Source organism: Chrysochloris asiatica, unplaced genomic scaffold (genome assembly GCF_000296735.1).
Source record: "Chrysochloris asiatica unplaced genomic scaffold, ChrAsi1.0 scaffold00015, whole genome shotgun sequence".
NCBI classification, from domain to species: domain Eukaryota; kingdom Metazoa; phylum Chordata; class Mammalia; order Afrosoricida; family Chrysochloridae; genus Chrysochloris; species Chrysochloris asiatica.
The window spans coordinates 8,475,492-8,487,188 of NW_006408533.1; positions in this window are offsets into that span (position 1 = coordinate 8,475,492).

Here is an 11,697-nt window from a genome sequence, read left to right on the forward strand (position 1 = left end):
CGTATGGCTTTTGAGATAGCATATATGATGTGATAAAGAACACTAATGCCAGAGTCTAGAAATAAATGAGATGAACCCTCTGGTTACTTCACCATAATTACAGCATTTAGAGAATTTCTAGGCAGTGGTTCAAGAAGGGACAACCAAGACAAAGCTTGGGGCGCTCCCTAAGTTGAGAAGCAAAGCTGAGAGCTCGGGATATGAAAGTATCTACAGTGTTCAGAAGACTACGGGGAAGGAGAACATTTCAGAGAAATGGAATATTAGAAATCTGCAAAAGATTTACCGTGAGTATAAAATAGGATATTAATAAGGGCATGGAGTCCTGATGTGGCACTGTAGGATCAGCTCTGGATGGCTAATTGCAGGAACAGCAGTTCAAATCCACCAGCTGCTTCTTAGAAACCCTGTGCTGGGTTGCTATGAGTCAGAACAGACTCAAGAGCACTAAACAAGACCAAGAATAAGGACATACATATGAGAAAACTACCAGAGTCTATGAAAAGGACTATCTGAAAGGCCTCACTGCCATTAAGTCAAGTCTTACTCAATTGACTTTGAAAAGGGGTTCCAAGACTATATATATATATATCTTTACAGGGACAGATAGCTTCATCTTTCTCCCATGAAGCAGCTGGTGGATTTAAACTGCTGACTTTGTGGTTAGCAGCCCAATGCTTACTCAACAGTGTCATCGGGGCTCTTGGCTGAAAGGTCTAGAGGGAATTAAAGAGCTATGATAAACATTTGTGTCTGTCACTCGTAGAAGAAAACCATACAGTTCATGGGACTTTGGGAGAGTATTTAGAAGAGTCTTATATCAATGTTACAACAACATTGTTGTATAATGAGTGCTCTACCACTCATCTGTCAATTTGTCACACTGTGGTAGTTGGCAAAGATGGACTAAAGCTTTTAGGATCTTAATTTGTTGATGTGGCACAACCCAAAATAAGAAGAAACAGCTGCAAACAGCCATAAATAATCAGAAGGTAGAATGTAAAAGTAAGAATCTAGGAAAATTGAAAGTTGTTAAGCATAAACTAGATGTCACAGAGATCAATATCTTAGGTATAATTGAGAGGAAATGGACTAGTATTGGCTATTTAAAATAAGACAAACATGCTGGAAGATGACAAATTAATGAGAAATGGCATTGCTTTTATTCTTAAAAAGAACATTTCAGGATTTATTGTGAGTTACAACCCTATGAGTAATTCACATGATATCCATATGTCTACAAGGAAGACAAATTAATATAACTATTATTAGAATTTTTGCACCAAACACAAACACCAAAGAAGAAGAAATAGAAAATTTTAACCAACTTGTGCCGTATGAAACTGACCAAGCGTGCAATCAAGATACATTGATAATTACTGGTCATTGGAATGCAATGAAAGAGTATCAGCAGCTAGAATTGATGGGTTTGATGGCAGAAACAATGCTGTAAAGCCCATAGTAATGTTTGCAAAACCAATGTCTTATTGCTAGTGTCTTTTGCAGCAACATAAATAGGAACTATAGGGAGTGTGGCACTGTGGGTTAATTCACTGGACGCAAAGTCTGTTTGAACCGCAAGGTCGGTGGTCAGTTGCTCCTCGGAAACCCTCTACAGGGTCACTATGGGTCAGTACTGAATCAATGACACGTAACAACATCAAATACAAGGATAGTGAGACTTTGTCTCCAGTCCTTGAAAAAGGACACTATGCTTCACTAAGTGGAGGATCAGTGAAAAAGAGGAAGACCTCCAATGAAATGGACTGGTACAGTGACAACAGCAATGGGCTGAAGCGTAACAAGTGTTTCATTCTATGGGTTAATATGAATTGCAACCAACTTGATATACCTAACACCAGCAACAGCACTACACGTGGACCTCATAAGCTGGAATACGCAGGAATCCAATCAAATACGTGAAAATACGTGAAAAGAGACCATGGTCAAGCTCAGTATCATAAGTGAAAACAATGTCTGGGGCCAGCAGTGGAACAGACAGGCCTTTCCTGTTCCGTATAAATGGCTTGTATGCATGTTCAAGTTGAAGCTTAACAAAACTAAAGTAAGTCCACGAGAGCCAAAGTATGACTTAGAGTATATCCCACCGGAATTTAGAGATTATTTCAAGAATGAACTGACACATTGAATGATAATTACTGAACACCAGATGAATTTGGAGATGACATCAAGGACATCATACATGAAGAGAGCAAAAGGTCATTATAAAGCAAGGACAGAAAGAAAAGATCAAAATGGATATCAGAGATTCTTAAATGAGCTCTTGAACATCTATTTTGTTTAAAACTATTAGCAAACTAGGAAAACAAATGAATTTTTCAGTCTGATGAAGGGCATCTAGAAACCAATACCATGCTTATTGTTTTATTATATAAAGTTGATGAAAAGGTAAAGATGTTTGTTGATACCATTTCAATTCAGCATCATACTGGAATTCATAATCAATATAGCACTGCAAGGAAAAGGAAAAGGAAAAGGAAAATTTGAACAGAAGAGAAAACAGAAAACACTGCCTTCATCCACATGAACGATTTTTTATAGAGAAGTTTCCAGAGAAATTATATATATATTACAAGAATTAGTGAGTCAACCATGGTTGGAGGATGCCAAATCAGTATTAAACAAAAATCAACAGTATTTCTATATACCCATTCTGAACTGTTAGAAATTAACTTTTATAAGTATCTGTGTAGAAATGTGTTAACATAGCAGGAAAGAGACTCTGATTCTTAAAATGGCTTGCTTGCAACTCTGGTACATTTACGGATTCTGGAAATTTGTATTTTAACAATGTTCTCACCATACCTGCATTAAGATTGGTTCCCTGTAATTCAAACTGTTTATAAAAACACTGTGATTTATGCTTGACATGTGCTTTTTGAGAGTACAGAATTTTTTCCCCCCAAACTAGGCAGAAAATGCCTATATAAACAATACCCTATAAAACACCTGGAGTCCTGATGTGGTGACGAAGGATAATGCACTGGACTGAAAGGTTGATTTGAACCATAAGGTCAGTGATTCAAACTCACTAACTTTTCCTTGGAAAGCCTATACAGGGTCGCTATGACTCGACGGCACTTCACAACAACAATAACACCCCTGGAGTTTGTTCTCTCATGAACTTACCTAGTAGGCAGCATTTAACATGTGTTATCACAACCACTTTCTGGAGGATTTAAGCATTTCCTGTGCTGAGGAGGACTCTTGGACTTTCGTGTCTAGTTTCCTTGGAACTTCTCTCATGTACTTTTTTGTTTTGCTAAATTTGCTGTGTTCATGAATGGGATGACTCAGTATTGTTAAAATTAACGATTCTCCCCAATTTGAACTATAGACAAATTAATTGTTAACACAATAAAAATGTTAGAAATCTTTTTGTTAGAAATTGTTAACCTGACTCCAAAATTCTACAGAGCTAGACTCACACATTTTTATAATTAGGAACAGAAATAAAGTAGTATGCTTTTGGAAAAACAATACATCAATGAAGCAACATAGGGTTCAGAAATACACACATATATTAGCAATTGATTTTCAATAAGATGCAAAGATAATTCAACAAATAAATTCTTATAAACAACTGGAAGCTAATGAACTCTGGCCCTCTCCACACAAAAAAATGGGGACAGTAACTCAAAATAGATCATAGATCTAAGTGGAAAACCCAAAAAAATGCAAATCTTTGAAGAAGATATAGAAAAAAATCTAAAATAACATGGAATAGACAAAAAATTTCAGATAGTATGAAAATTCAACCTCCTCCACCACCGAAAATGTCAATTGCCACTGAGTTGATTCTGACTCATAGCGACCCTGCATAAGGTTTTGGAGATTAGAAATCTTTATGGAAGCAGTAAGTCTTGTCTTTCTTCCATGGAGTGGCTGGTAGGTTTGAAACACTGGCCTTGTGTTTAGCAATCCAGTGCTTGTCCTACAACAGCATCAGTGTATAAATACTTCTTTGTGATTTCAGTGATATTGTGTGATAGTTTTCACATTCTGTTGTATCACCTTTCTTTGTAATGAGCACAAATATGGATCTCTTCCAACTGGTTGAACAGGTAGTTTGCTCCTAAATATCTTGGCAGATACAAGTGAGCACTTCCGTATCACATATTTTGGTAAAATATCTCACTTGGTATTCCATCAATTCCTAGAGCTTTATTTTCACAATGTCTTGAGTGTAGCTTGGACTTCTTTCTCTAGTACCATCAGTTCTTGATGAAATGCTATCTCATGAAATGCTTGGAAGTCAGCCTATTCTTTTTGGCACAGTGACTCTGTGTATTTCTTTCATCTATTTTGATGCTTCCTGCATTGTTCAATAGTTTTCCCATTAAATTCAATATTACAATTTTAGGCCTGCATATTTCATTATACATCACTTTGTCTTCATGAGAGACCATTTGAAATTTGCACTATCATTTGTTCCTTCCCCTTCTCCCACAGCTCCTTCTTTTTAGGTTACTTTACATTCTTGGTATGAGTTTGAGCTACAAAGTCAGTGGTTCAAACTCACCAGCCATTCCTTGGAAATCCTGTATAGGTTTGTTATGAATGGTAACCAACTTGGCAGCACTTAATAACAACAGCAACAAACATTCAACAGTAATTTTCATAGTAACAACTTACATCCACTTTAGCCTTTTCCTTTCTTTCTTGTCTTTTTAATTACTTTATTTTCTTCGTGGAGTTCTGGTGTGGCGCTGTGGGTTAATGCTCCAGACAGCAAAGCCGTTTGAACTGCAAAGTCAGCAGTTCAAGCTCACCAACTGCTCCTCGGAAACCCTATACAGGGTCGCTATAGGTCAGGAACTGACTCAACGGCACTTAACAACAACAACATTTTCTTTATGTCTGATGTCCTTGATGTCATCCCTTAACTCATCTGATTTCAATTGTGTTCAATGTATAAAATTTATTTTGGATGTAATCTCTAAATTCGGCTGCATATACTCGTGGACATGCTCTGGCCTTCATGGACTTGTTTTAATTTTCTTACGCTTCGATTTGAACTTGCATATGAACATCTGATGGCCTGTTTCATGGTTGGCCCCTAGTCTTGATCTGACTGATGATATGGTCTCTTTCCAAATATGTATTTGATTTGATTCTTTTGTTTTTCATGTGAGAGGGTCCAATGACCTCCATCCACTGCCATTGAGTTGATCTAGCAACACTTGTAGGACAGAGAACTGTTCCTTAGGGTTTCTGAGACTGCAAATTTTACATGTGCATACTGCCTCATCTTTCTCTTGGTCAACATGTGTAGTCACTGCTAATGTTGTTGAAAATATTTATAATGAAAAGGTCATTGGGCTTGCAATGTTCTAGCATGTGATCTCTAGTATCATTTCTATCACCAAGGTAACATTTTCCAACTACTGAACCTCCTTTGTTTCCAATTTCCACATTACAATCACCAGCAATTACCAATGCATCTTGATTGCCTGTTTGATCAATTGCAGAGTGCAGAAGATATCTGCAATTTCTCCATAGTTGACATTGGTTATTGGTATGTGCGTTTGAAAAATATTCAAATTAACTGGTTTCCTTTCTTGTTCTTGATGTTGTTAAAAGCTGTCAAGTAACTTCTGACTTAAAGTGACCCTACATACAGTTTCTAAGTAATGACTGGTGGGTTTGAACCACCAACCTTGGGGTTAGCAGGCCAGGGATTATCCGAAGAGCATGGGTATTATTATAATTCATAATTGACCTCGAAATGTTCTTTTTGACAATGTTGTTCCATTTAGAGCAGATGGTATAATTGTCTGATTCAGAATGGCCAATACCAGTCCATTTCAGTTCACTAATGGCCAGGATGTCTATCTTTAAGCATTGCATAGCATTTTTCACAATTTACAATTTTCTTATATTTATACGTTTTACATTCCACGTTCTGATTATTAATGGATATCTTCTCACTTTGATTTGTGCCACATTAACAAATGAATTTTCAAAAACTTTAGTCTATCTACATCATTAAAGTCGACTCTATTTTGAGGAGACAGATCTTCCCCAATCATATCTTGAGTATCAGCTAACCTGAAGAGGTCATCTCCCAGAACAATCTCAGAAAAGTGTACTGCTGCAATCCATAAGGATTTCATTAGCCAGGTGTTTTAAAAGTAGATCACCAGATCCTTTTTCTTAGTCTGTATTTGTCTGAAAGATCCACTTAAATTCACAACTTGGTCTGCTCTGTGAAAATGGATCTGGACATGTTAAATACTATCCTTTGACAATTGGAATGCTGTTAAATTTTTTCAGGAGAAGCTATTAGGGACACCTTGTGGGCTAACTGGCATTTTGCTTCTTGGCCCATGTGGCCTGCCTGTTGCCCAGCTTCTGCCATGTAGAGGGATGACTTCTGCAGCCCTGGTTCCTGTGTGCGTGGCAGGAAAGAGCAACCAGCATTCAGCAGATTTCCATGATGGCCCATTTACCTGGACAGTTTTACAGATGAATACCTACAGTGATCCACCTCTCCCTGAGCAGCTTTCTCACATACCCATCAGGACAGATTTTCAACAAGTTCCAGAGAGCAGATTTCAAGCAAGTTTCATCAAGTACTTTGCCATTCAGTGAAGGCTTCCCATGTTTTCCCCAGAAAGGGGGCCAGAAATTTATTCCATGTGTAATGAATTACAGCCCAAAGCAAAATGGCTGTTCCTTACATGTGCTATTCCTTTATCTTTCAGAGTTCTCTTTTTCTTACTAATCAACCCTTAATTACTCCACTAGTCTGTTACACTTGATCATTTTTATATTATATTTATCCTCTTCATATTATTTCATAGTTACTCTCTTGGATTGGACCCAGATTGATTCAGAGGAGAGGAACTGGATCTAATGGTAGATGCATGTTTATCTTTACTAGAAACTGCCTAATCATTTCCCAAACTGATTGAATCATTTTATATCTCCACCAAAATCACAAGAGATTTCCTGACACTTCATACTTTCCTAGAATTAGATGTTGGTAATCTTTTTAATTTTAGCTATTTTAATGTGTGTGTGAATGAAGCCTCTGGTTAAGTGCTTGATTAGTAATTAAAAGACATGCAGTTCAAACCCACCCAGAAGTGCTTCTGAAGTAAGGCTAGGTAATCTGATTCCAAAAGTTAAGAGCCTTGAAACTTCTATGTTGTGTAGTTCTATTCTTCACACATGGGTTACCATGAATCAGAACTTATATAACAGCAACAATGAAACCAAATATGTATGCACTGAATGGTGGCAATGGTTTTCATTTGCAATTCCCTGAAGACCAGTGATGATTAACATCTTTTCATGTGCTTATTGGCCATTTGCAATGACAATTTTTGTGAAGTGCTTTTCCAAATAATTTACATATTTTATAAACTTGGTATTGCATATCTTAATCAAATCAACACTATAAGAAAATTAAGCATAAGGTATGAAGGTTAGCTCTGAGTTCTGTGGCTCCATAAGATAAACATTAGACTGTAAACCACAAGGTACACAGTTGGAGCCTGGTAGCTACTATTTGGGGGAAAAGTGAAGCTTTCTGGTCCCTAGATTTAAAGCCCCAGAAGCCCAATAGAGGGTCTCTGAGTCAGAGCCTACTTGATGGTACTTAACAATAACAACAACAAATGAAGTTTAGCTATGAAAGGATTAAGTAGTTGTTACAAAATAATTAGATGTTCAACAGGGATATCCAAAGGAATTCATAGGCAGACTACTAAAATAATAAGATATTACAGCATTTTACAGGAGTAAGATCAGCATTAAAAATAAATAGAATTTCTGTATATGCCAGCAATTAATTATAGAATATAATCTAAAACCTTATTATGAAAAAAGAACATAAAAATTCTAGGAAAATTGCCAAAAGAGATGTGTACAATTTTTAAAGACAAAATCAAATGCTACCAGAGAGTATACAAGAAAACATAAATATATGGAGAATTGTATATTCCATAGTGATGGAGGGTTCATGTTAATTTATTGAGATTCCTCAAAATTAATCTAAAATTGAATGTAATTTAATCATAGTTTCTATATTATTATTTATTTATAGATCTTGAACAACTATTTCCAAAATTAATATGGATAAATAAAAGTGCTGAATGAAACCCTAGTGGCTGCACAGACTCCTGACTCACGGTAATCTTCATTCTCATGATTTGAGAGTCACCCAAGAAAAGAGCAAAGACCTCTATTGAAGTGAGAACCTCATTCCATCTATCAAAAACTTCACTGCTGTTGAGTGGACTCTAACTCATGAAGACCCAGTTTTGCCCATGAAAAAATAGAAAGGTTAAGTAACTTACAATGATCACTCACCTCGTATAATTTATTCAAGATCAGTCAGTTAGTACGTGGTGGGACTTGCTTAAAGCTTTATGGGGATGGTGATCTTTGAGCTGAGCCATTATTTGATGAGACTCTTAATAAAAATCATAGACACAAGCCACAGGATGACCTATTTGAGGACCTCCCACCATACAACACATACTACTTGGAGTCCATGCTGACTCTTAGTGACAGTATAAGTAGGTGGTAGGTTTGTCCTGCTGAATTTTGATTAGCAGCTCGTCACTTATCCAACAGCACCACCAAGGGTCCTTTTAAGGATATCCTGCTGTTGTTAAGTGCCCTTTGAATAGGTTCAGACTCACAGTGACCCTGTGTAGGGTTTCCAAGGAGCAGCTGGTGGATTTGAACCACTAAACTTGTGATTAGCAGTCCAGTTCTTATCCTACAATGCCACACTAGGACCTAGAATTATTTTAATTTAGAATGTGTGATTGGAGCCTGGGTGGTTCAGAAGGGAAAACAGAGAACAAATCAGAGTCCAGAGAGTGAGAAGACTTGGTTGCCTTTAGGCAACAGGATTCAGGAGACATTTCCATGGAGGAGTATGTTGAATAGACTTGTATGTTAATGAAAATTAACTTGTAGTATGAAGACTTCATACTTGTAGTATGAAGACTATTGTGGAAGGGTAGGAGAAGAGGGCCAAAGACAAAAGTCTGGTAATAAGCACATTTCAAGACTAGATGGAAACTGAATAGATTTTGTGACAGAGAAGGCCAGTGAACCAAAGCCAGAGAGACAGGGAGGTAAATGAGTAGAGTGGGTCACTTGGATGTTCATAGGTACATTTTCCCACATTTTTCATGGTGTTTGATGTGAAAGTCTTATTTTGTGTTTCATTTATAAGTGGAATTTGAAGAAATCAACACTGTAAATAAATTAAATTCAGTTTCATCTGAAGGCAAAAAAAAAAATTTAAAAAAATAAGAGGTACTCCCATCAATGTGAAGCAAGTTGAATATAAGAATTTGTTTTAAAATTAGAATTTCCTACCTCATATTTCCAATGTATACATACTTTTATAAATTCTTTTGTTGAAGTTATTTACTATGTCCACGTTGTTAATAAACGTAATGTTTATCTGTGCCAACAATTTCAACTAGTTGTTGAACTCTTGGAGAACTGGGATTATTGCTTTTAATGCATTACTCACTCCCTGTAGCATATTTTGAGGAGCATAAGCAATGAGAATTTAATAACATTTCCTTTGTCATTACGCAGTATTCCATGGCATTCCCGTGTGTTACAGATAGCAACTGCTCCATAAGGTTTTCTTGTCTGCAGCACGGGAGAAATGACCTGACAATCTGCTTCCATAAAGACTGTAATTTGCAGCCTAGAAAACTTTATCAGCACTTCTATTGGTGTGGACTGTAGTATAAACATTGGACTGCAAGGTCAAGATCACAAGATTGATGATTCAAACTCACCAACTGCTCCTCGGAAATCCTATACAGGATCACTATGAGTCAGAACTGACTTGATGGTACTTAAAAATCAAACAAAGAAAAAAGCCCTCTGTCCTACAGGACAACTTAAGGTCACACAACAACAGTAACAACAATCTTTACAGAACGTGTTCTCCAGGTTGTACCACTCGTGAGTCAGAAGTTATCGTACCCCGCTCCAAAGCTACTGAACAGAAATTCTGGGTCTGGGACTCAGATATCTTTGTTTTTATAACCTTTAGGGTGATTCTGGAGTCCTGGTGTGGCACTGTGGGTTAATGCACCAGACTGCAAAGCCATTTGAACTGCAAGGTCAGTGGTTCAAGCTCACCAGCTGCTGCTTGGAAACACTATACAGGGTCGCTATTGATCAGAATCAACTTGATAGCACTTAATAGCAACAACAAGGGTGATTCTGTATTACTGTATCATTTTCAAATCATTGAGGTTGTTGGTAGGTGCTGAAGAGTTGATCTGACACATAGCAACCATATACACAATAGTATAAAACATGGCCTTGTCCTGTGCCATCCTCACAATTGTTGTAATGTTTGAGCCAACTGCTGCTGCCACTGTGTCAGTACATCGCATTGGGGGACTTCTTCTTTTTCATTGTCCCTTCACTTCGCAATGCGTGATGTTCTTGTCCAGGGACTGGTCTCTCCTGATAGCATGTCCAAAGTGTGAGAGATGAAGTCTCACTATCCTGGCTTCTAAGGAGCATTCTAGTTGCATTTCTTCCAAGACAGGCTTATTTGTTCTTCTGGCCATCCATGGTGCTTTTAATGTTCTTCATCACCATAATTCAAAACTCATCCATTCTACTATCTTCCTTATCCATTGTCCAGCTTTCACATGCCCATAAGTTGAAAATATTATGGCTTGTGTCAGGCTCACCTTAGTCCTCAAACTGATCTTTTTGCTCTTGAACATTTTAAAGAGGTCTTTTGCAACTGATTTGCAGAGTGCAATAGGCCATTTGATTCCTTGCCTGCTACTTCCATGGTGCTGATTGTAGATCCAAGCAACATGAAATCATTGACAACTTCACTCTCTTCTCCATTTATCATGGGGCTAATTATTGTGTGGATTTAGGTTATCTTTACATTGAGGTATAATCCATACTGAAGATTGTAGTCTTTGATCTTCATCATAAGTATTTTAAGTCCTGTTTACTTCCAGCAAGTAAGGTTGTGCCATCTGTATATCATAGGTTGTTAATGAGTTTTCCTCCTATCTTGACACTATGTACTTCTTCATAGAATCCAACTTCTTAAGAATATTTGCTCAGCATACAGATGAATAAGTATGGTGAAAAGATATAACCCTAGCTTATACCTATCCTGATTTTAAATCATTCAGTATTGCCTTGTTCTGTTCAAACAACTTTCTGTCTCTCGGTCTATGTACAGTTTCCTTGTTAGCACAATTGTATGTTTTGGAATACACATTTTTCAAAATATTGCCCATAGTCTGTCATGATCAACACAACCAAGTCAATAAAGCACACACACACAAATCTTTGTTATTCTTTGCTTTCAGGCAAGATCCATCTGCTATCAGCAATGATATCCCTAGTTCCATGTCCTCTTCTGAATATGGCTTGAGTTTCTCCCAGCTGTGTATTGTTGCATCTGTTTTTTAACTCATTATCTTGAGCAAAATGTTAACTGTGTGTGGTATTAATGATGTTGTTTTATAATTTTTGCATTCTGTGAGTTACCTGTCTTTTGAATGGGAACAAATATGGATATCTTCTAATCAGTTGTAGCTGTCTTCCAAATTCCTTGGCATAGATGAGTGAGTGCCTCCAGTACAGACATCAGTTTGTATATAATATATTCCTGGAGCCTTGTTTTTCACCAGTGCCTTCACT